The sequence below is a fragment of the Felis catus genome, chromosome B2 (assembly GCF_018350175.1).
Source record: "Felis catus isolate Fca126 chromosome B2, F.catus_Fca126_mat1.0, whole genome shotgun sequence".
NCBI lineage: Eukaryota > Metazoa > Chordata > Mammalia > Carnivora > Felidae > Felis > Felis catus.
This window is the reverse complement of record NC_058372.1, coordinates 142,680,854-142,705,286: the sequence shown is the minus strand read 5'-3', so window position 1 is coordinate 142,705,286 and position 24,433 is coordinate 142,680,854. Positions and strand designations below refer to the sequence as shown.

Here is a 24,433-nt window from a genome sequence, read left to right as displayed (position 1 = left end):
ATGTAATAGATGCTGGCTGCCAATGTGCTTTAATATAATGGTTTTGATTCTTTTTTTTTTTTAATTTTTTTTCAACGTTTATTTATTTTTGGGACAGAGAGAGACAGAGCATGAACGGGGGAGGGGCAGAGAGAGAGGGAGACACAGAATCGGAAACAGGCTCCAGGCTCCGAGCCATCAGCCCAGAGCCCGACGCGGGGCTCGAACTCACGGACCGCGAGATCATGACCTGGCTGAAGTCAGACGCTTAACCGACTGCGCCACCCAGGCGCCCCGATTCATTTTTTTTTAATGTTTATTTTTGAGAAAGAGAGACAGAGGGCGAGTGGGGGAGGGACAGAGAGAGAGGGAGACAGAATCCGAAGCAGATTTTCAAACTCATGAACCCAGAGATCATGACCTAAGCCAAAGTGGGATGCTTAACCAACTGAGCCACCTAGGAGCCCCTGATTCATTCTTTTAACTCCTTTCATTGCCAGCAAGAGTGATTTAAGGTGTGATTCACTCAGATTATTGTTTGCTCCAGTAAAGGACTGCTTTTGAAAACCTGTCTATGCCCTAATGCTTTACTGTTGCCCCAATACAACATCCTCTGTTGACAAAACCAAGGAACCAAGCCGTAGCAGGTAATGGAAGTGTTTCCTACTATTGCTAAGCAAGTGAACACAACCCCCACACTGGAACCTGAGCCCATGAGAATCTACATTTTCAATGGCACCTTTGAAGCATGCAAGCATTCATTCATTCCCTCATTTATGCATTCAACAAATAAGTCTTGATCTCTGTATATATCGCAAGCACACAAATAAATCTGAGTAGGTCATGGTACCTGTTACTACTGGCTTGCAGTCTAGAGGGGATAAGAGACGAATAAGCAAATAATACAGCTGAGAACTAATTGGTACAATGGAGTGCAAGGGCATAGAAACGGAGATCATAGGCTCAAGGGCTCCGGATGCGGGGGGGTTGAGAAATGAAGGTAGCCAGAACCGCAGCAGCCTGAGAGCCACACAAAAGCATCTGCCCACCGTTTTGCAGGTAGTGTGGAGCCTAAGGAAGTGAAGAAGATATCAGGAAAGCAGCTCCCCAGGGTCTGCAGACTGGCTTTCCATGCTGTAGCACATACAGGAAGAAAAGTGGAGGACTCAGATCCGGAGTACAGTTCTCTTCCCCCAAATATTTGCCATGGTAAGGTGTTTCACTGTTTCTGCCTTACCCAAGGTGACAACTTCAGGTGAACTTTTGGGGGTATTTTTAGGGAAATTATTTTGCCAGACATCAATCATTGTTCTCCAATAGTAAAAAAAAAAAAAACAAAAAAAACCAAAAAAAACCAAAACGGCTCCAGTAGCCTGGGAGTAATTACCAGTTTTATTTTATTTTATTTTATTTTATTTTATTTTATTTTATTTTATTTTATTTTATTTTATTTTATTTTATTTATTTTAAAGGATATAGAAGTTTGTTGAATACACCACAAGAGAACAGCAGGCAAGACAGCACAGGAGAAGCTGTCTACCTACTTACCACATTTAATACATACAGTATTATAATATATTTAGGGGCGCCTGGATGGCCCAGTCTGCTCAGAATCTGGAGCCTGCTTTGGATTCTGCTTCTCCCTCTTCTCTCTGCCCCTCTCCTGCTCACGCTCTTTTTCTCTCTCTCTCAAACATTAAAAAAAATTTTAATAATATATTTAGACATGGCCTTTTGTTTAAAAACTACAAGTTTGAGGCTTACTGACATTGCTCACTTTACTGTGAAATACACGATGATGCTTTCTGCTGGCACACACTCGGGAGTCTATAATGGCTTGTTCAAGGCCTTAGCCAGCAAGGCTACATTACGGAATGCCAGGGTCGTTAAAGGGACACATTCTTTTTTTTCTTATTGAATGTTTATTCATTTTTGAGAGACAGAGAGAGACAGAGCCCAAGTGGAGGAGGAGCAGAGAGAAAGGGAGACACAGAACCCGAAGCAGGCTCCGGGCTCTGAGCTGTCAGCACAGAGCTGACGCAGGGCTCCAACTCACAAAGAGAGTTCGTTCGTGACTGTGAGATCACAACCTGAGCTGAAGTCAGACGCTTAACGGACTGAACCACCCAGGCGCCCCTTAAGGGACACATTCTAACATAAAAACAATTGCTATTGGTAAGATTAAGGCTGAGTATTCCTGCCAAAAGAATGAGTAGAACACAAGAAATGCATGCCATGGAATGAACACCTGAGACCAGTTTAGAGGCACATGTGAGCTGGGAAAGATGCCGGTTACTGATTCTACAAGAATGGCTGTGTCCAGAAACTATGTAACTCAAAATCCAATAGGATGAAATATAGAAATGTTCCCAGCCATTTGCTGTGCCTGGCACTGGGGAATCTTAATTATTCTCTTGATGCCAAAACTAAAGAATTATATCACATTGGATGGATCCGAGCAGAATGGTTCAAGACAATATCAGTTTATACCAGGAATCTTAAAAATGCCTGGAATGCAAGATAAACCCTTCCCTGGTTAAAGTCAGCAATCATTAGATATATTCACACAGTCCTTAGCCACCAAGCCCTTTTCCAAAGTTCACTTCAGATGACAGAGATCAATGTCTGAAACATTGTGGTGATTGCCATGGGACTCTTGGCTAATGGGATGGATGGATAGATAGGTAGATAGATAGATAGGCAACAGACAAGTAGGGCAGCTTCACCAAGTAAATGAAAGGCCTTTTAAGAAGGAGCTGATTCACACCACTAGAAATAGGTTGTTAAAAAAAAAAAAAAAAAAGAGGGGCGCCTGGGTGGCTCAGTCGGTTAAGCGTCCGACTTCAGCTCAGGTCATGATCTTGCAGTCCATGAATTCGAGCCCTACGTCAGGCTATGTGCTGACAGCTCAGAGTCTGGAGCCTGTTTCAGATTCTGTGTCTCCCCCTCTCTCTGACCCTCCCCCATCCATGCTGTGTCTCTCTCTGTCTCAAAAATAAATAAACGTTTAAAAAAAAGAAAAAAAGAAAAAAAAAAAGAGTCAAGATAGGCAGACTTTGAAAAAGCCTGATGTCCGGCTGCTGTCTAGCGTTTTCCTAAGCATACTCCAAGAATTGGAAGTTTCCAAGGGGGAGCCAGTGACATTCATTCTAGACCTGGCCACATGACAATTCACTTGCCAGTAGAAGGGTACTTTTCTGAGTAATTACTCAATTAAAATAATTTCAAGCTAGGTGTTCAGGACTGAAGTTTCTGGTAGCAAGTTGGACAGTCGAATTTGAAAACATTTTCACCACAAAACACCTAAAAATTCTAGTTAAAATAAAGCAAACTTCTCTTTAAATGCATATCTAAACTAGCAAGACATGATTATCTCAGGGCTTGGGGATATTAGGATGTCCTATTTTATCCCTATAGATAAAGTTTGTCACAGAGTTTGTGAAAAGTGAAAGACACAAAATCAAAATTTCTGAAGTCACCTTCTTCTTCTTTTTTTTAAATATTTTATTTTTAGGTAATCTCTACACCCACCCTGGGCTTGAGCTCAGGGCTTGAACCTGAGATCAAGAGTCACATGTTCCACTGACTAAGCCAACCAAGTGTCCCTGAAGTCACCTTCTTAACCCGTTCCCTGTTGTTGATGTTGCTTATCGTCAAATATAAAGTATATACAATCCATAATATTCTCATTCTAAAAATAAAGCAAAGCTCTTCCTTCCTTAAAAATTCAGTTGCAAAGTCCTTGGGATCAGTGGCCCATACAATCACTGCCCTTGTGCAGGGCAGTGGCCTGGCAGAGTCAGGAGATTGGCTTCATACAAAGAGATTGAGCAAATAAGCAAATATATAGAGGATAATGGGGGTGAAGTTTCTCACTGTGGAAAAGAGGAGTTACAAATGTGGAAAGGGGAGAAGCTAGAATGAACCACGTGGTATTGCATTGGAATTGGAAGTATTAATATGTACTGGTAGTTATGTGTGTGTGTGTGTGCGTGTGTGTGTGTGTGTGTGTGTGTGAGAGAGAGAGAGAGAGAGAAAGAGAGAGAGAGAAGGAGATTATACAGATATTTTCTACTTCTGACTATGGAGAAAGCCTAAAGCAGTAAGACCCCAATAGAAATGAACATCCCTAGGGGTGCCTGGGTGGCTCGGTCAGTTAAGCGTCCGACTTCAGCTCAGGTCATGATCTCACGGTCCGTGGGTTCGAGCCCCATGTCGGGCTCTGTGCTGACAGCTCAGAGCCTGGAGCCTGTTTCAGATTCTGTGTCTCCCTCTCTCTGTGACCCTCCCCCGTTCATGCTCTGTCTCTCTCTGTCTCAAAAATAAATAAACGTTAAAAAAAATTTTTTTTAAAGAAATGAACATCCCTAGCACCAAAATCTTGGTTTCTAAAGCCCATTCGCCACTAAAAGCAACCAGGGTTCCCTGATTCCAGGGCTGAGTCAGGGAAAGTATAAGATGAACCTTTTGTTGGAACATTTTGTTGGTCTAGAAAGTAAAGCACTCAAAGTAGGATGAAGGTAAGTAAAAAAGACATGGAGGCTAATTTGAATAGGGCCCCACTAGCCGAATCTGGGACAATTCAGGCATCAAAACGTATAATGGTAATAAGAGAATTATAATTGATTAAAATAAGAAACCCATTGAATAAAATAGGAAACCATGATTCTATACTGAGATAGATAGATGATAGAGAAGAGACAACTTAAAATTATTGTAGCATGCCAACACATAAATGTAGATGGCATGATACAATTCTGGTAGAATTTTGGTAACCATCATAATAATTTAAGCAACAAACTTCGATGGATGTTAAGCCAAGTGAATGAAAGTTTGAGAAGGAATGAGATATTTGCATAGTCTCGAATAAGTTCTTATTAGAAACAAGGAGCAAATACATAAGTTAATGGTGGAAAAACCCAACAGATACCACCTGAATCAAGTCATCAAAGTTAACCTCATTTGGTGGCTATAGAGCAGACATGCCAAGTCTAAGAACCACACTGCACACAGTCAGTCCCAAGAATGGTGCAAGAAACTATAAAGATAATGAATCTGTTAGTGGGATAGACCCCAAATTCTTTGCCAAGAAGCACAAGAAGAGCTTGAGGAAAATGCAGGCCAACAATGTCAAGGCCATGAGTGTGCATGGTCCGAGCCTGTCAAGGTCCTTGTAAAGCCCAAGGAGGTCAAGTCCAAGATCCCAAAAGGCATCAGCCCCAAGTTCAGCTAATTTACCTACACTGGCCATGTCATGCTCAGGAAGCATGCTGATGCCCACAGCACCAAGGGTCTCAGACTCTGCTGGACAGAGGCCAAGGCCAAGGCTCAAACCAAGCTCCCAATTCTAGCTCTGGCTCTAGCTCAGGCCCCCTAAAGGTGCCTACACCCCACAAAGGCCCTGCAGTAGAGGCTTCCATGTGTCAGTGTGAGGAAAGAAGGACTGGTGTCTTCGTAGGCTGCAGTCCTCCTCTGCCATTTGTACAAATAACCAGAGGCGGGAGCTGTCAAGAAATAATTAATATCATTGATAATGGGGCAAATAAAATCATGTGCCACCTGACAGGATGCAGTGTGGACACGAATCGCTTTTGTGAAATTCCTATCAAAAATGCCTAACTTGAATCTGATTATGAGAAAACATTAGACATACCCAAATTGAGGAACATTCTACAAATTTAATTGGCCTGTAATTTTCAAAATGTCAGTGTTTTGAGAGAAGAGGAAAGACAGAGCAACCACTCCAGATTGAGATTAAAGACCCCTGACAGCTGAACGTACCACCTACTCCTGGCTTGGACCATTTGACTATAAAGAACAGTATTCAGGGGCGCCTGGGTGGCACAGTCGGTTAAGCGTCCGACTTCAGCCAGGTCACGATCTCGTGGTCCGTGAGTTCGAGCCCCGCGTCGGGCTCTGGGCTGATGGCTCAGAGCCTGGAGCCTGTTTCCGATTCTGTGTCTCCCTCTCTCTCTGCCCCTCCCCCGTTCATGCTCTGTCTCTCTCTGTCCCAAAAATAAATAAACGTTGAAAAAAAAAAAAAAAAAGAACAGTATTCAGTTGGCGAAGCCTCAATGGCATTGATCGTAGTTGTAATGTTCCAGTGCTGATCTCCTCGTCTTGATGGGTCGGTTGCGGTTACACCGAACACTGTCTTTGTAGGCAACGTATGCTAACATTTTTAGGAGTAAGGGGAAATCCAGCCTGCCACCTACTCTGAAATTGTTCAAGAGCTAAAAAGTTCTCTGAGTTATTCCCGTGACACTTTTGTATTTTTGAAAGTATTAAAAAAACACAAAAACCCAAGGACTTCAAACATGTAATAAGTTTTTACTGCAATGGCTCCCATTCGTTCATTAAAGCTGTCGTAGGCACCCCCTAGGCGCTAGCTACATACAGTGCGTATGGTCACCCTTACTTATCTGGTCTCTGCCCCCCTGAAGAAAAGGATTCTGAAAAGTTGGGCCTGGCAGCAAAAATTTACTTTTGAGATCAAGTGTCTAAGTCAGAATCTGCAGCACACTGAACGCAAACCATTCATTCTCTCCATTGAAGCATTTCTCTCGAGATAAATCCAAGGCTTTATTTGGGCTATCCCTTTAGGTACCCTTTTGGTATCGACTGCACCCACTTTTGAAGGAGAACATACTCTGTAGAGCGCTAGAGTTCCAAAGGGTGTGTGCACCAGGCAAACACATTTGTTTAGAGCCATGCTTCACATGCAGAGATCTTATAATAAGGCCCCAGAGAACAACTGTGGGCTTTACAATGCACTCTGGAAAATGGTACAAGGTTGTTTTCTTGGTTTGTAAAAAAAAGTTTATTTATTTTGAGAGAGACAAAGATGGCTCAAGTGGGGTGGGGCAGAGAGTGAGGGAGACAGAGAATCCCAAGTAGGCTCTCCATTGTCATCGTGGAGCCCGATGTGAGGCTTGAATGCAGGAAACCATGAGATCATGACCTGAGCCCAAAGCAGGAGTCTGACACTTAGCCAACTCAGCCACCCAGGTACCCCAAAAATGGTACCAGCTTGTTAAGCCTAGTAACGACTTACTGCAATATTTCCCTCACCTATCTATGCCTTGTAGGGAACATCCCCTGTATGAAATCTACTAAGTGGGCACATGTAGGTACTTCTCCAGATACTGCAGACGTTCCCGACAGGGACCTCCTAAGTCTCCTCTTCACTGGATCCTCCACAGCACCACCCACCTCCTGTCAATCTCGAGGTCTCATCGGTGGAAACACCACAGTCCTCAAAAGGTCACTCTTCTATTTAGGTCCTCCCTGGCCTTCCCTCCCCTCAGGCTTGTTCCATCCCCACTCTAGTCAAAGTGGACTGCTGTCCCTGAAGAGGGCACATGCTTTCATGGCCACCGTTTTCCTCCACATCCTTCTCTCACAGCCTGGCGTGTCTTCTCCCCTCTTCTCCCTGTGGCAAACTTCTTCTTTTTTTTTTTTTTTTTTTTAATTTTTTTTTTTTCAACGTTTATTTATTTTTGGGACAGAGAGACAGAGCATGAACGGGGGAGGGGCAGAGAGAGAGGGAGACACAGAATCGGAAACAGGCTCCAGGCTCTGAGCCATCAGCCCAGAGCCTGACGCGGGGCTCGAACTCATGGACCACGAGATCGTGACCTGGCTGAAGTCGGACGCTTAACCGACTGCGCCACCCAGGCGCCCCGGCAAACTTCTGATCTGCCCTCAAAAAACAGCCTGACTTCGTCCATTTGGGCTACTGTAACAAAATACCACAGACTGGGTGGCTTACAAACAACAGAAATGTATTTCTCAGAATTCTGGAGGGTGGAGGTCCAAGGTCAGGGCACTGGCGTGGTCATGTTCTGATGAGAGCCCACTTCTGGCACGTTCCTGCTGTGTCCTCATGTGATAGAAGGGGTGACGGAGCTCCCTGGGGCCTCTTTTATAAGGGCACCAGTCCCCTTCATCAGGCTCTGCTCTCACAACCCAAGGATCGCTCACATGTCCCGCCTTCTAGTACCATTATCTTTGAGGTTTGAGAGTTTAGCATAGTGAACTGAGGGAGGCCCGTTTAGATCATAGCCCCGCCCGAATGTCACCTCCTCAGACCATAGCACAGCCCAAATGTCACCTCCTCTGTGAGGTTTTCTCACCTCTCAGAGGTAGACTCAGCCACTTCCTCACATGCATCTGGGGCACTGAGCACTCTGTTCTCAATTCTACCTTCATGGCCTTCAGTGTGTCCATCATCCCCAGTAGCTTGGAAACAGCCAGAGGCAGGGGACACATTCTGCTCATCTCTGTAGAGCCAACACCCTTACAACCGTGCCTGGTGTATGGCTGGCACTCAATTATTTCAATAAGCCTTAACTATTAATAACAATAAAAATATCAACAAGTACCTATTTACTGGATCCTCTGCCAGGTGATTTCCTAAATAAACCAATCAAGGCGGCAGCTAAAATGCATATAGGACCCAGGGAAGGGTAGGGGGGCTTCCGGGAGACTTCCTCCCTGAAGTAAATGTGAGTGACATAACTGAATTGTCGCCTTGGACTGAGACCTGGCAAGAGGAAGTCCATGGGTGGGAGGGGCTCCCAGCTGGTAAACTTTGGTCAGCCAGAGGCCACTGTGGGAGCCTCCTGGGGTGGGGGTGGGGGTGGGGCCCCTCAGGAGGATGGGGCAAGGAGACCCAGCCTTGGTGCTAGGCAGGAGAGGGGACACACAGCTTAGTGAGGATGGTTTGCCTTGTGTCTCTTTACCTCTAACACTGGGAAACCTCTTTGCATGTGGGCTCAGTCCTGGAAAGAGCAGATAAAGAGCTGAAGTAGCCAGAGGCCCCGATGGCCAGGCAAAAACTTCACGGGTTCACATGCAAATCCATCTGAGGAAAACACAGAGCACGGCCATTTGGCCTTCAGATGGTTTGCCCTGCCCTGTTAAAGAGAAGAGGAGGAGAAGAAAATTGAGGGTGAAAAACCGCCAGAGACTTTGGAAAATAAATCATTGCTGTTTAGACTCTGCCCATTTTCATCAACATTCGCAGTTGCTCTCCAGAGGTCTGGCCTAACCGGGGCGAGCATTGCCTGCTACCTTCCCTTTATCTCTTGCTTTAACTCTCAAAGGGAAATATTTGGAAAAGGTGAGGCTTTCTGCCCAAAGAGCCTTAGTGGCTGCCTCCAGCCCTTGGCTTGGAGCAGAGGGTCAGGGCATGGGGTACAGGGGGCCCTGGAGATAGCTGGCATCAGGAAACCTGGGACTAGTGAATCCCCATCCTGAATCTGGGGCACCTGGGGTTAGAACATGTCCTGCTATCCTGTGGCTGAAACAGAATCTGCCATTTGGTGACATTTCAATGACATAACAGGCTTTTGAATAACTTTTTTCCACTAATAAATTAGTCTTGAGAACCCTGAATCATTTCCCCTGTTTATGCCCAGGGTCAGGGACAGTCTTGGTCCTTCCTAGACCCTGGGTGTGAGGCCTTCTGCCTCCTGTTAAAGCGGTCCACTTCTCCAGTCCATTCCAGCATCACTGGCCAACCTGCACCTGGGGACACGAATGGGGAGAAGGGAGTGCCTGCCTCAACCAGGAGCAATCTGTTTGGGATATGTTGGCCCAAGGCTCAGAGGTGAATAGGAAGTCACTTTCACTGTTAATAATAATAATAATAGTAATAATATCAGGGCACCTGGTAGTCGGTTCAGTGTCCGACTTCGGCTCAGGTCATGATCTCATGGTTAGTGAATTCCAGTTCATTGGGTTGTCCGCTGTGAGCACAGAGCCCACTTCAGATCCTCTGTCCTCTTGTGTCTCTGCCCCTCCCCCACCAGCACTGTCTCTCTCAAAAATAAATAAAACATTAAAAAAATTAATAATAAGGGGCACCCGGGTGGCTCGGTCAGTGAAGCGTCCGACTTCGGCTCAGGTCACGATCTCGTGTTTCATGGGTTCGAGCCCTGTGTCTGGCTCTGTGCTGACAGCTCAGAGCCTGGAGCCTGCTTCAGATTCTGCGTCTCCCTCTCTGACTGCCCCTCGCCCATTCACACTCTGTCTCTCTCAAAAAATAAATAAATGTTAAAAAATGTTTAACTTTAGGGGCGCCTGGGTGGCGCAGTCGGTTGAGCGTCCGACTTCAGCCAGGTCACGATCTCGCGGTCCGTGGGTTCGAGCCCCGCGTCGGGCTCTGGGCTGATGGCTCAGAGCCTGGAGCCTGTTTCCGATTCTGTGTCTCCCTCTCTCTGCCCCTCCCCCGTTCATGCTCTGTCTCTCTCTGTTCCAAGGATAAATAAACGTTGAAAAAAAAATTTAAAAAAAAAAAAAATGTTTAACTTTAAAATAATAATGACATCAACAAGTGTTCTCTTTGCTGACTGCTTATGCTGTGCCAGGCCCTGAACTAAGCCTCTTATATACCATCTCATCTAATTACTATCCCCATCTTTCAGACCTGCCTCGTCTCCCGGCTACTGAATGGCAGAGTCCGGTTTCCAAGCTCCTAACTGCCCGAACCCTTCAGCTTCCCCAAGGGCACCTGGCCAGCTAATCCCGGTCCTTATACAAGGGGCCATTGCCATTTTCCCTGGAGTTCATCGGGTCACCCACCGCCTTACCAGGGAGATCTGGGGTATCTTTCCTCTCCATCCAATCTCACCACTAAGACCTGTCTCAAACCTCATGCCCCAGGTCCCCCCGACTCTCCCAGGGTTGATCTCCACCGAACACCCCTCTCGCATGTTGTCTGGCACCCCAGTGCTTGAAGTGTGGTCCACGGGCAGGCAGCCTGGGCTCCGACAAACACAAATGCAGAGTCTCAGACCCTACCCTAAATCCACATTTTAACGAGGCCCCGGGTGACGGCATGCACCCAGGCTCTTTGTAGTTTAGGTCATCCTCACTTATCAGTGGTTTTGTATGGTCCCAGAGCTGTTTGTTTGGTGGCATCTTTGTCATTTTGGAGAAATGACAAGTGGAATGTTGGTTTGACCCAATCACTGACGACTACCCAGATTGCATACTGGGAATAGAACTGGTGACCTGGGGTTCTTGCTCCCAGAGTGATCACGTCGTAAGCCCCTTGAATGGCAGCCTAACCGTCAGTATTATCCCAAGGCCTCCAGTCGTCTCTCAGACGCTACCTCCCCCTGACCTTTGTTTGGGTCCCGGAGGTGCCGAAACAAGCACTTGTTTATGGAGGGGCTTATAGGGCCCTGCCGGAAGGTTCATGAAAGAATTGACACTTTGATTTTTTCAATGCTAAAAGAACATTCTCTCCTAGGGCTCTGACCCCACATCTCAGGTGTCCCAATCGCCCCAATCCTGGGTACATTCTTGGTGGCATAGCAGCGCTGAGTCACAGAAGGAGCCACCTCCTGCGGGCTCTGGAATTTCAGAGCCCTGTTTATAAAAGAGTTTATAGGAATCCTGTGGTCTCCGCCCAGCTACTGCCACAGTCCCCTGACTCATTGTTCTTCTCCAGAGCTGTCACTGCCTCTTAAATAGCTCTCGATTTTTAAAATCACCTATTTAACAGTGTGCCAGCCCTTAGAGAACAACTATATATTTACTCTTTCTCGCTTCCTGTGGGAAGGGTGGGGCCCACCGCTGACTGCTCTTCAGCAGTTGCTATGATTCATCCTGGGAGTGAGCCTTGCAGCGGGGCGGGAAGTGATTTGTGTGGTCTTTGGAATGCAGGTAGGGCCTTACCTTCTGAAGTGTTTGCTGATAAAGGAGAGATGTGGGAAGGCAAACCTGTTATATAAGAGCACTTGAGTGTTTGTGTGTAGCTGCCCCCCAGCCCCCACCCCACTGGAGGAGAGGGCAGTCTTTTCTGACAGCCTTTGGCAGGGTCAGAGCACCAGAATGTTCTTTCTGTCATGAAAGTCAATGCCCCTCCTTGGGTGCAGCCCCAGGCCTGCCCTTGTGGGAAATGCATCTCCTCCAGGCACATGTGTTTGGAGTCAGAGTGCCTTGCCTGGCTCCCCACGAAGGGCTTTCAGGGAGCAGGTCTGGAGGGTTAAGCCTCAAGGCAAGCCCTGGGGGAGGCTGGGCTCAGGTGCAGCACAGGCCTAGGCCTAGTGCTCTGGGGCTGAGCCACGCTTGCACTCACTCACATTTGCAAGACCCTTAGGCCTTGGTGTGAGCGAGCCCCTGACCAGCCCGGAACAAGGCCAAGGAGAGTGTACTGTGAGAGGCAGCAGGTGGGTGGAGAGTCCACACCCGGCATGGTGACAATCCGAGTGTCAGGACTTGCTTTTCCCTTCTCTGTTTCAGAGGTGGCTCAGAGCAGGGTGGAGAGAGTGAAGTCTGGGGTTAGCCTGTCGGTTCCAAACTCAGTTCTGCCACATGCTGGATGCAGAGTCCTAAGGCAAGTGACTTAACCTCTCTGTGCCTCAGTTCCTTCCTCTATAAAAAGGACAATAATAGGGGTGCCTGGGTGGCTCTGTCGGTTGACCGGCCGACTTTGGCTCAGGTCATGATCTCACGGTTCATGAGTTCAAGCCCTGCATCAGGCTCTGTGCTGACAGCTCAGAGCCTGGAGCCTGCTTCGGATTCTGTGTCTCCCTCTCTCTCTGCCCCTCCCCCACTGGTGCTCTGTCTCTCAAAAATAAATAAAAACATTCAAAAAACTTTTTTTTTTTTAAAAAAAGGACAATAATAGCACCCACCTCACAGGATTGTTGTGAGGATTAAGGGATTAATCCATGTAAAGAGCTTAGAAGAGTGGTTAGCACATAGCAAGCACTTGATGAATATTAACCATTATTCTTTGGGAACAAAAATCAATGTTCCAGAGTGTGGCAGGGATGGGGTAGGGGAAATATTTTAATCTTCTCAACCCAGGAGACAAAGCTCATCCAAAGATTTTTCTTTTTTAAGTGTATTTATTTATTTATTTATTATTTTATTTTTGAAAGAGAGAGAGAGAGACAGAGACAGAGCATAAGTGGGGGAGGGTCAGAGAGAGAGAGAGGGAGAACACAGAATCCAAAGAATCCAAAGCAGGCTCCAAGCTCTGAGCTGTCAGCACAGAGCCTGACACGGGGCTCAAACCCCCAGACCATGAGATCGTGACCTGAGCCAAAGTCAGACATCCAACTGACTGAGCCATCCAGGTGCCCCAGTTTATTTATTTATTTTGAGAGAGAGAGAGAGCACGTGTGTGGGGACAGCAGAGAGAGAGAGAGAGAGAGAGAGAGAGAGAGAGAGAATCCCAAGCAGGCTCCACACTGCCAGCACAGAGCCCAGTGCGAGGCTTAATCTCATGAACCAGGAGATCACGACCTGAGCTGAAACCAAAAGTCTGACACTTAACCCACTGAGCCACCCAGGTGCCCCTCATCCACCATCAAAAAGAAAAGAATGCCCGGGACACGTCACTTCCTATTAGTGGGGAAACATTTTCAGAGTACGTTGTAGTGTGGTAGCAAAGGCCTAACTTTGCTCTAGGAGAATACAATATCTTGGGAAAAGATATTGAACCTGTGAGCTGGTTCTCAAGTCTATGTACTTTCCATGTTTCAAAGTATCTTGATGGTCTCCTAAGATTACAAGAGTATCAGCATTCTAGCATTCTGAATCTATACCCAAGCGTGTCTGGTTGCTATTTCTATATGAAACATATGACTTTTACATTCAGAGGAAGGACACGTCTCTAAATTAAGGGCATCTAAATTTTTGTCTCTTTTTATAATACCTATAAGGCCAATCACCACTTCATTTGCAGAACCTGCCTTGGATCTATTTGAAATCCATGTATTAGGAAAATGCAACGCTATATTAATCTTTGTGCTTCCATCCATTCTTCCATTCAATGAGCATTTATGAAGCATCTACTACATGCCAAGTTCTATGTCAGATGCTTTAAGGCTGTAAGGATGCAAGAGATCTAGGGCCCTATCTTGGGAAGACTGTAACCAGTACACAACCTACACGTGCTATATTCAGAATCAATAAAAGAAGAAGAAATAGAGAAGATACCGTAACATGTTCGCGTCAGGATTAGCTAACTAGTTTGAAATTATAACATCAAATCCAACAACATTTCCAAATGTGAAGATGTTCTCTCGATTGAGAAGCTCAGAGGCCCATTCACTATTCACCTGGGAGAGTTTAGAGGCTTGGAGAGAATGGCAATCACACAAACCACATCCAGACAAACCAGACAAGGGTCCTCAGCTGAGAAAAGGAAAGAATCGTGTCTCCCTGAAGCAAGTGATTTCTCAGGTGGCAATGGGAAGGAAGCAAATCAAAGAATTCAAAAGTAGATTCGCATTCCCTTTCGTAAACACTATCATATGACAAATTACTGTAAACTCTACATGTACTTCTTTTTTTTTTTTTAATGTTTATTTGTGTTTGAGAGAGAGAGAGACAGAGACAGAGTGTGAGCAGGGGAGGGCCAGAGAGAGAGAGAGACACAGAATCCGAAGCAGGCTCCGGGCTCCAAGCCATCAGCACAGAGCCTGACGTGGGGCTCGAACCCACGAGATGCGAGATCATGACCAGAGCCGAAGTTGGAGGCTTAACCAACGGAGCCACCCAGGTACCGCCACGTGTACTTCTTGTACCAAAAAAATGCACGGCTTTCATGAAACCAAAAAGAGCACCCCGGTTGTTCAGAGAAAAGGAATTGTTGTCACATAAAGCCTATTGCCTAGCAACAAAACAGCACACCTTTCTTCCAGCCATGGACACACACAGCCTCGCCCTCTTGCCTGCTCATTCCTCCTGACTGACAAATACAGGGCTCTTTTGATAGGATCTGGGGTTGGGAGAACTGAGTTTTAAGGTTCTGTCTTAAAAACACTAATCAGTATGAAGTTTTGAAAACAGCTAAGAATTTAATCATGTAGTCAGAGCCTCTGAAAAAGCCACAATACAATAAAACAAGAGGACCATTGGGCTGAGTTCCTTTTCTGTTTTGTCTTGTTTTGTTTTGTTTTCCATACTGACAGTTTCCCAGGAGAGTCACTCTTCTCCCCCTTAGCCACAGGCACCAAAGTCCTTCTCTGACTTTCATGCTTAGAGTGAAAATGGAGTCTTGCAACCCAGCACTTCTCTTCAGACCTTAAATCCATTGGTGAAAACCCATGCCCATCGATGCCAGCTTTATTTCATTGCCAAATGCTAAGTCACAATGGGCAACTTACCTCCTTTCATACGTGCTGTATAACAGAACCATTGGACAGAATGTTTGCAAGCAAGTTGCTAACCAACATTCTATAGAACAGAGTGTATTCAGTGATGACTCACAGATAAATTACTTCACCCTCACGGACCTCAAACTGGGTGTGCCATTTGCTGTAGATTGACTCAACGCTTAACCCTTCCAGGTATGGAGAAATCCCACTTGCCTTCTTTCCCCCACGATACCTCAAGTGCCTCTGAGTGGTGGCAGACACTGCTGGGGAGGGACAATAGCTGTTCACAAGGGCTATCTCATCACAGAGCATGATTACTTGTTTCTCAATACATGTTGCAGCCAGCAGCGGGGCATTGATTGTGGGAAAATGCAAATTCCAGCAGTTCAGCAATTAGATGCAAAAACAGGAGTAAAGCATCTCTAGCAATGTAAGCAGTTTTACATTCAAGAAAAACTCAATATTCTCCAACATGTTACCCCATCCCACTTATTATCTGTTCTGAAAGACATTTAACATGTCTTTTTCCCATCAGCATCCAAGGTCTTCGAGGTCTTCAACTTTTTTTTTTAAGTTTATCTATTTGTTTGAGAGAGACCGACATGGTATGAGTGGGGGATGGGCAGAGAGCGAGAGGGAGCAAGAGAGAGAATCCCAAGTAGGCTCCTTGCTGTCAGCACAGCACCTGATGCGGGGCTCGAACCCACAAACCATGAGAGCATGGACCGTGAGATCATGACCTGAGCCAAAACCAAGAGTCTGACACTCAGACCACTGAACCATTCAGGCACCCCAACAGACATTTATTAAATGAGCCACCCAGGCACCCCAGGTCTTCAACGTCTGATGCTAACTGATGACCTGAGTAGGAGGGAGAGGTCTGTATATCTCACTCAGGTTATGCTCCTTCTTTTTGTAAATGTTCTCTTGTGTGAAAAAAAACCAGGGACACCACTGTGGCATTAATACGAATACATGCAGCTTTAGTCATGAAAGACATATTCCCCCAATTTCTTTGTGATTTTATGACTTGTCATTTTCTTCCAATCTTCTTTCCTCTGCTTAAGATCAGTAATAATAGGAGTCTAATGACGTGTGATAATAGCAAAGGCAAAATATTTAATTCCAGCCCTGAAATGTTGGTATAGTCTTAAGACTGTTCATGGAGGGCTGATGATTTCTGCAAGAACTAAGAATGATCTAGAGTCACAAGCTGACCCAAAAGGCTAGGGGAGTACTTTCTTCTCTTTTTTTAAGGTGTTAGTTTTTAGAGCAGTTTTAGGCTCACAGAAAAATTGAGGTGAATGCACAGAGAATTCCTATATACCCTTTACCCACACATACGCACAGCCTCCCCCGTTGTCAGCAACCCCCACCAGAATGGGACATTTGTTGCAGTGGATGAACCTACATGGACACACTGTCATCATCCAAAGTCCATAGTTTACATCAGGGTTCACTCTTGGTGTTGTACATTTTATGGGTTCGGATAAATGTATAATGACATGTATCCACCATTATAGTAGCATACAGAGCAGTCTCACTGCTCTAAAAGTCCTCTGTGCTCTACTTATTCATCCCTCCCTCCCTCCAACCCCGGGCAACCACTAACCCTTTTACTGCTTCTATAATTTTGCCTTTTCCAAAATGTCATATAGTTGGAATCATATAGTATGTAGCCTTTTCAGATTATCTTATTTCACTTAGTAATATGCTTTAACATTTTCTCTGCATCCTTTCATGGTTTGATGGCTGATTTATTTTCAGTGCTGTATAATATTCTATTGCCTTGTTGTACTAACCTGTATTCACCTACTGAAGGGCATCTCGGTTGCTTCCACATTGTGCCGGTTTTGAATAAAATAAAGCTGCTATAAATGTTCGTGTAATGGGCTTTGTGTAGACATGAGTTTACAGCTCATTGGGGTAAATATCAAGGAATCTGATTGCTGAACCATATGGTAAAAGTATGTTTAGTTTTCTAAGAAACTGCCTAGCTGTCTTCCAAAGTGGTTGTACCATTTTGCATACCCACCAGCAATGACTGAGAGTTCCTGTCGCTCCATAGCCTCACCAGCATTTGGTGTTGTCAATGTTTTAGATTTTGGCCATTCTAACAGGAGTGTGGTGGTCCTCATTTTTATTTTAATCTGCTGCGTGTTCCTGATGACAGAGGATGTGCAGTATCTTTTCACATGCTTGTATCTTCTTTGTGAGATGTCTGTAAAGGTTTTGGCCGATGTTTCAGTCAGGTTGTTTATTTTCTTATTAATGAGGGAAAGTAGTTGTAAGGGGTAATTCACTCTCTTCATCAGCTAAACACCCAGATGTCTCAGCTGTGCCTGTAAACTCTATGGTGCAGTGAAGCTCTACCTCCTTCCAGAATGGTCCTCAGGTTGGCACAAAGTGCTCAGAGGCTAAGGGCACAGTCTTGGAGACCCCAGACTCTGTACCCTTCCTACTGGATAACCTCAGGCAAGTTACTTGATCTCTTTTATGCTCAGGTTTCTTCTGCATACAAATTAAGATCATAATAGTCCTCACGTCTAGGGGTTTGTACAGATTAAATAAGACAACATTGACAGCACTCCAGCATAGTGCCTGACACACCAGGTAAGCACTCAGGAAACATTACTTGTTAATAAGAAGTGAATCATGGGAAGGAGTTATCAAGTGAAACTGGGTTTTGAGAATCACCGTTGGCCGGTTTGGTTTGTGTGTCGGTTGCTAGAAACACCATAACAAAATCCACAGACGAGGTGCCTTCAATAACAGACATTTATTTTCTCACCATCCTGGAGGATAGAAGCCCCAAATCAAAGTGTCAACAGCGCTGGCTTCTCCTGAGGCCTCTCTCGCCAGCTTGCAGATGGCCTCCTTCTCCCCATGTCTTCCTTGGTCTTCCTTCCGTGCGTGTCTGTGTCCAAATTTCCTCTTCTTGTAAGGACACTGGTCATACTGGATTAGGTCCACACTAATGACTTCATTTTAACTTATTTACCTCTTTAAAGACCCTATCTCCAAATACAATCACATTCAGATGTCCTGAGGGTTAGGGCTTTAGTATACGAATTTGAGGTGGAGGGGCACAATTCAACAGATAACAGTTTGGAAAATCTATCTGCTTTGGTCGGACTTTTTCAAGAAAATGGCATAAGCTTTGAAGAGACCAGGAAAAGGCAATCTCCCTGCTCTGCTCTACCCAGTCTGAAGTCTGCTTTCTGGAGCCTGGCACATGAAGGAGTCAGCACTATTAAATGGAACAAGCAAAAGCTGCCTTGATAAATGGAGTCCTCTAGAACACAGGTCAGCTACCAAATCCCACAGCCCCATGTGTTATCAGTTGAGTTGCATTACCCCAAATGTGACCTTATTTGGAGGTAGGGTCCTTATAAAGGTAACCAAATTTAAAATGAGGTGTTTAGGGTGGGCTCTAATCCGATATAACTGTGTTATAAAAGGGGGAAATTTGGACCCAGAGACACACGCAAAAGAAGATGGTGTAAAGACACATTTACAAGCCATGAGGGAGGCCTAGAACAGGTCCTTCCTTCAGCCCTCAGAAGGAACCAATTCCACTGACACCTTAAGCTAAGACTTCTAGCCTCCAGAATTGTGGGAAAATAAATGTCTGTTGGGGCACCTGGGTGATTCAGTGGTTGAGTGTCGTACTCTTTTTTAAATTTTTTTTTTCAACGTTTATTTATTTTTGGGACAGAGAGAGACAGAGCATGAACGGGGGAGGGGCAGAGAAAGAGGGAGACACAGAATCGGAAACAGGCTCCAGGCTCTGAGCCATCAGCCCAGAGCCCGACGCGGGGCTCGAACTCCCGGACCGCGAGATCGTGACCTGGCTGAAGTCGGACGCTTAACTGACTGCGCCACCCAGGCGCCCCGAGTGTCAGACTCTTGATTTCAGTTCGGGTCAAGACCCCAGGGTCATGGGATGAAGCCCCACATCAGGCTCTGTGCTGAGTGTGGAGCCTGCTTAAGATTCTCTCTCTCCCTTTCTCTCTCCCCTCCCCGCCCCCTGCCCTCCTCCACTCCCGCTCTCTCTCAAAACAAATAACATTAAAAAATAAATAAATAAATGTCTGTCACTTAAGCAGGTAGTGTGTCACAGTAGTCCTAGCAAGCTATCATGCCATGCTTCCTTTCTGTACCTGACAGCTATATAATCTGTTGATGGTATTTAGGCCTTAAGATACAATGATGAATAATTTACATTTCCTGTCCTTAAGAAGCTCAAAGGCTTTGGAGGGGTAACAATTACATTAAAAACTCATTTGGGTTGGGGTGCCTGGCTGGCTCAGTCCATAGAGCACGTGACTCTTGATCACAGGGTCATGAGTTCAAGCTCCACATTGGGTGTGGAGCCTACTTTAAAAATCAGACAATCAGGGGTACTTGACTGGCTCAGTTGGTACAGCCTGTGACTGACTCTTGATCTCAGCATTGTGAGGGATTGTGAGTATGAGCCCCATGTTGGGGGTAGAGTTTACTTTAAAAAAAAAACAACTTAAAAACACCATCTAGGTTCAGTGTGGCTGGTGTTCCATTTCCTTGTTGGTCAGGAAATAGGTTTTCAGGTTTATTTTAATCTGTGTCAGAACCCTGACTCTGGCTAAGGAGGAGTCATTCTCTGTGGGGTGAGGGGCAACATTAGACCTCCTTTAGCATCCGGCCAACTGCCCTTCTCACCTAACTCCCCATCCAGTCTAGCCACCCTCCAATCCTTCCGGCACACAGGATCAGAGTCTTTGGGAAGACAAATCAGGTCTTACCACAGCTCGAACCACCTCACTCCTCTCTGGCTTAAAGCATTTCAGTGATTTCCCGTTTTCCAAACATGAGCATACCCCCCTAAAATGGTGTATACGCTGGCATGGCCTCCTGGGTCAGCTATGCTGACCTTACTCCCCCACAAGAACCTGGGTTTGCTGCTCCTTCTGCCTGAACCCCCCTTCCCTCCTCTCTTGACCTGGTCAATCTACCTCCCTCCAGATCTTGTTCATTCATCCATCATCGCTCCTAGAGAACTTTCCTTAAATACCCAACTTAGGGCAAATCTCACATGGTCCTCTCCAGCACCGGGTACATCTACCTCCTTATCATAGTTGAGATTTTTGAATTTATTGGTGCAGTTTTAAGCGCTATGAAAGCATGTCTATGTCCATTCACTATAGTATCTTCGGCGTTTGGGTACATGATTGGGGCTCAACAAATATTGTCTGAATGAATCAATGAATAAGTGAGTGAGTGGGTCAGTACTGACCCCTAGAATTTCCAATTTGGGAAGCAAGCTATCGTATTTGAAAAATAGTAAAGTATTAGTGAGTATGAACACAGTACAGATTTGAGCATCATTGTAGAAACAAACTTTTTGCCAAGTTGGTTAGTATTAAAAAGCTCCTTATCTCTGGAAATCAGCTTCCTCCTATGGCTTTGAGTACATTTTCTGAATATTTACTTAATTGTCTATTCGCTAAAAAAACCTCTCACACATGTTTAGAGAGATTTTAAGTAATTCTAATCCCCTCATTTTTAAACAGTCAGACACCAGTCGCCAAGTTAATCGATTTCATTGCCAGACTGAGAATTCTCCAAGCCTTCTGAATTTAATTTAAACTGATTGCATACTGAATGAGTTTGAAGGACTGTAAAGCAAAAGTGCATCTGCTCCAGAACTGATCTACCAAATGTTCATTGGTTTGTGCTGGTGCGAAGAGCATTCTGAGTCTAGCGGCCCAGCCCCGGAGGACGTGGTGATCTACTGTGCGCACAAGGGTATAAACCAGAGTCGCCGTGCAGCAACGTAAGTGCTACCCAAGGAGGGTTCAAGATGCTATCAACCTCTCACAACAAATGGAAAATGTAAGACTTAACACAATCACCCCAAGCCTCTACATTTTAATGAGAATCACGATCGGAGAAGGAAACACCCTGAAAAAAACCAAGATTGAATTACAGTTTACCTAACAGCAGAACAAATAGTTGGGCATTCGTCTTTCCTCACCTTTAGAAAACGTGAGCTAACTGCTTCCTTTGTCAGCTTGCCTGAGAATGCCCCTTCCGCTCTTGTCATTTCTTTGTATTTCCCTCCCTTCCTCCCTTGGCCAGGGCCTTTCTCCCGGGGTGTAATTATGTTTTTACTTTGTAGTTGGTCTTTGGCCACTGAGTTCCCTCAGGAGAGGAACTCATATTCCCTAAATCACCTGACTTTTCAGTATATCCTCCTTGATTCCTGGCTTTCTTAAAAATACAAATAAACCAATTCCCTATTAAAATACTTAAGAACTTGGAGTGGACAGGGAATTCAGAATCCTAAAATACAGGTTCAACCTTTCAGCTATTTTGGAGTATTTATAACGCAGCTCTCTAAACAACATGGAAATTGGGATGGAAATCAAAACTGTTAGCCCGTTCAAGGCAGACTTTCTAACTGTGAGATCATGACCGGAGCCGAAGTCAGACACTTAACCGGCTGAGCCACCCAGGCGCCCCTATAAGCATAATTTATTACTACCTACTTCTCTTCTGACCCCATTGGACAAAATGGCTCAGGTTAGTCAAAATGTTTTCCTCTGATATATTTTTAAACTGTCAGGTCCAATTAAGTTCTCAGTATATTAGCAAGTAAAGCTATTTTATGGTATCTGCTTTCTTTCTTTCTTTTTAAAGTTTATTTATTTATTTTTGAGGGGCAGGGAGGGGCAGAAAGAGAGGGGGAGAGAGAGTCCTAAACAAGCTCCTTGCTGTCAGTGCAGAGCCTGACTCTGGGCTCAATCCCATGAACTGTGAGATCATGACCTGAGCCAAAGTCAGATGTTCAACCGACTACGCCACCCAGGCACCCCTCCCTTCCTTCCTTCCTTCCTTGCTTCCTTCTTTCCTTCTTTCTTATTTTTGTTTTTTAGTAGGCTTCACACCCAGCATGGAGTCCAACTTGGGGCTTGAGCTCATGACCATGAGCTCAAGACCTGAGCCGAGATCAAAAGTCAGATGCTTAACCAACTAAGCCACCCACGTGGCTCATTCATTCACCCACTGCATTCAGAATTTATAGAAAGTAGAGTTTCTTGTTATGTAATTAGCTAACAAGAGATGTCCCTTCCTGAGAGGAGAGGTGGCTTTGCAGGTGGCCTGCTAGTGGACAGTAGTCTCTTTTGCTCTCTAGGTCACTGTTTGTTTGGACGCCAGCAATTGACTCCAGAGCTAATCATATAGGGAGAATGATATGAGAAGCCAAAGTCACTCACTCATGCATTCGTTCATTCAACTGATATTTATAGTTGGTGCCAGGCAGTGTCCTTGACCTTGGGGAAACAGCAGAGCACACCGCAGGCCAAGTGCCTGCCTTCATGGAGTTTGCATTCTAGCAAGTGAAACAGACCATAAATATATAAACAAGTAATGATGTACTTTTATGTCCAGTAACATTAAGTGGGACGGAGAAATTAAGGCAGATGAAGGGGTCAGAGCTGATGACAGGTGATATGAGGGACCTATTACTGACATATCCCAGTTTGGAATTAAAAAGAGGCCTGCAGAAATGCTCTGTATGTCTTGATGTTTCAGGGGCTGTTTGATACTCCAAATTCACATCCAGGTTACGGTCAGTCACAAGGATCTACAATTAGCTGAATTGTAAAGGTATACCACTCTGAGTGTCGCTTGTGAGTGACAGAAAACCCAGCTCAAACAGGTGAGGGAAAGAAAAGAGAATCTCTTAGCTTGCTTAACTGAAAACTTCAGGGGGGTTGGCCAAGCTGGACCCAGGAGTTCAAATAATGTCATTTGGACCCCAACCTCTCTTCTCTTGGGTATGCTTTCTTCCATTTTTACTTCATTTTCAGCAGGGTCGAGCAGATATCTGAATAGCTGAAGTCCATCTCTGTCTCCCAAGAGTTAAATCGACAAACAAAAAATGGAATTGAGTCCCGCTGAAAGAATTGAAGATCTCTGCTGAAACCAGTCACTGTGGACAGGGGGATTCCACCTCCTCACTGGCCATTCTGAGACACATGTCCAAACTCAGAGCTGGGGTTCAAGGCAGCTCAGCAAACCACATGGGCCAATGATGGAACAAGGCAAGCACTGGTTCTGTTACTGGAAGAACGGGGAAAGGATGTTGGGGAACTGAAATCAAGAAATGTCCATGATCACATACAGAAACTCTACTCTTTTACATCCTCTCCAACACCAATTTCGTTACTGATGTCACAAATAACATCTTTTTATATTTTGTATCCATTAACACGGGGGGTATAGTTTGTATTTTGGGCTTTTATCCTTTGAATCCTACACCAAAATTAAAAGTGATTTATGCACCACCATTCCAATATTACGGGATTATGTATTTGTCTATGTATTTACCTTTATCAGAGAACTTTATATTTTCATGTGCTTTGTGTTGCCATACAAGTCATTTTCTTAAGAGGAAAGTGTGTATACACACACACACACACACACACACACAAATATATTTCTCATTTTGGCAAAGTCCTTGTCCTTCAGTTACCTCGGGGTTTATTATTGTTCTGTCTTATGGATTTTTTAAAAACAATTTATGATCTTTTCCGTTAAGCTTGAATAATTTTCAAGGTGCTTTCAGTCTCTTGTTGCTTTTCCAGAACCTTAGGTCACCCAAACCTAGTCTCTGAACTTAGCAGAGGTAAATAATCTCCTTGCTTTAGAAAAACTTAACCGCAAAGAGTCTCAAATAAATTGTTTTCTCCTCAGTGTATTTCTCTCACTGATTGCACAGCTCAGAACCCCACCAAAATGTAACATCGTCCGAGATCCATGCATGGTGAGCATTTAGCGGGACCATGCCCAGTGTGGTCCTCTGCAGTGACATGTCCTGTTGCAGAAAGCAGAGGTCCCAGAACCCTAGAGATTTTCTTCAGAGAAACTTTACAACATCACTTCCTGGAAAGATCCCTGGCTGGGATCTTTTAACGCACCTTGTGGAACTCAAGTGGGAAATCCAACTTTCTGAAAGTCTAAAGCAGTTGTGTTATTCAAACAATTAGGGATTTAAACAATTTGAGCTATTTTTAGTTTGTTGCAGACCACAAAGTTGTAAATAACAAACGTAAAGGCTTCATGCTGGGCATATAATACGGTTTTCTAAAAGAAGTTGCCATGTTCGTTACCACTGTGGGGTTAGAGGTATGGGAACCTGCCAACAGTGGTATGTTTCCTGGATGCCATACAAGCTACACCTGAAGTTTTAGGTACTTTTTACTGCAAGTTAAGTGCTCTCCAATAGTCTCTGCATTGAAGTCTGTTCATATGGTTTGTTGGTGAAATTATTGGGCAGCTTT

The 24,433-nt window shown here is 44.9% G+C and overlaps 1 long non-coding RNA gene across 5 annotated transcripts; it reads left to right on the top strand.

Moving 5' to 3' along the window:
- The first annotated feature begins 15,098 nt into the window (after nt 1-15,098).
- Nucleotides 15,099-23,440, top strand: LOC102901180. Of its 5 annotated transcripts, none has more exons than XR_006598451.1 (5): nt 15,099-15,296; nt 20,657-21,131; nt 21,454-21,668; nt 22,683-22,809; nt 22,964-23,440. It is a non-coding gene; the product is annotated as an uncharacterized LOC102901180 (long non-coding RNA). The 5 variants fall into 5 exon arrangements; XR_006598450.1 differs by having other exon boundaries at nt 22,961-23,440; XR_006598452.1 differs by lacking the exon at nt 21,454-21,668 and having other exon boundaries at nt 15,103-15,296; nt 22,961-23,440.
- The last annotated feature ends 993 nt before the right edge of the window (nt 23,441-24,433 follow it).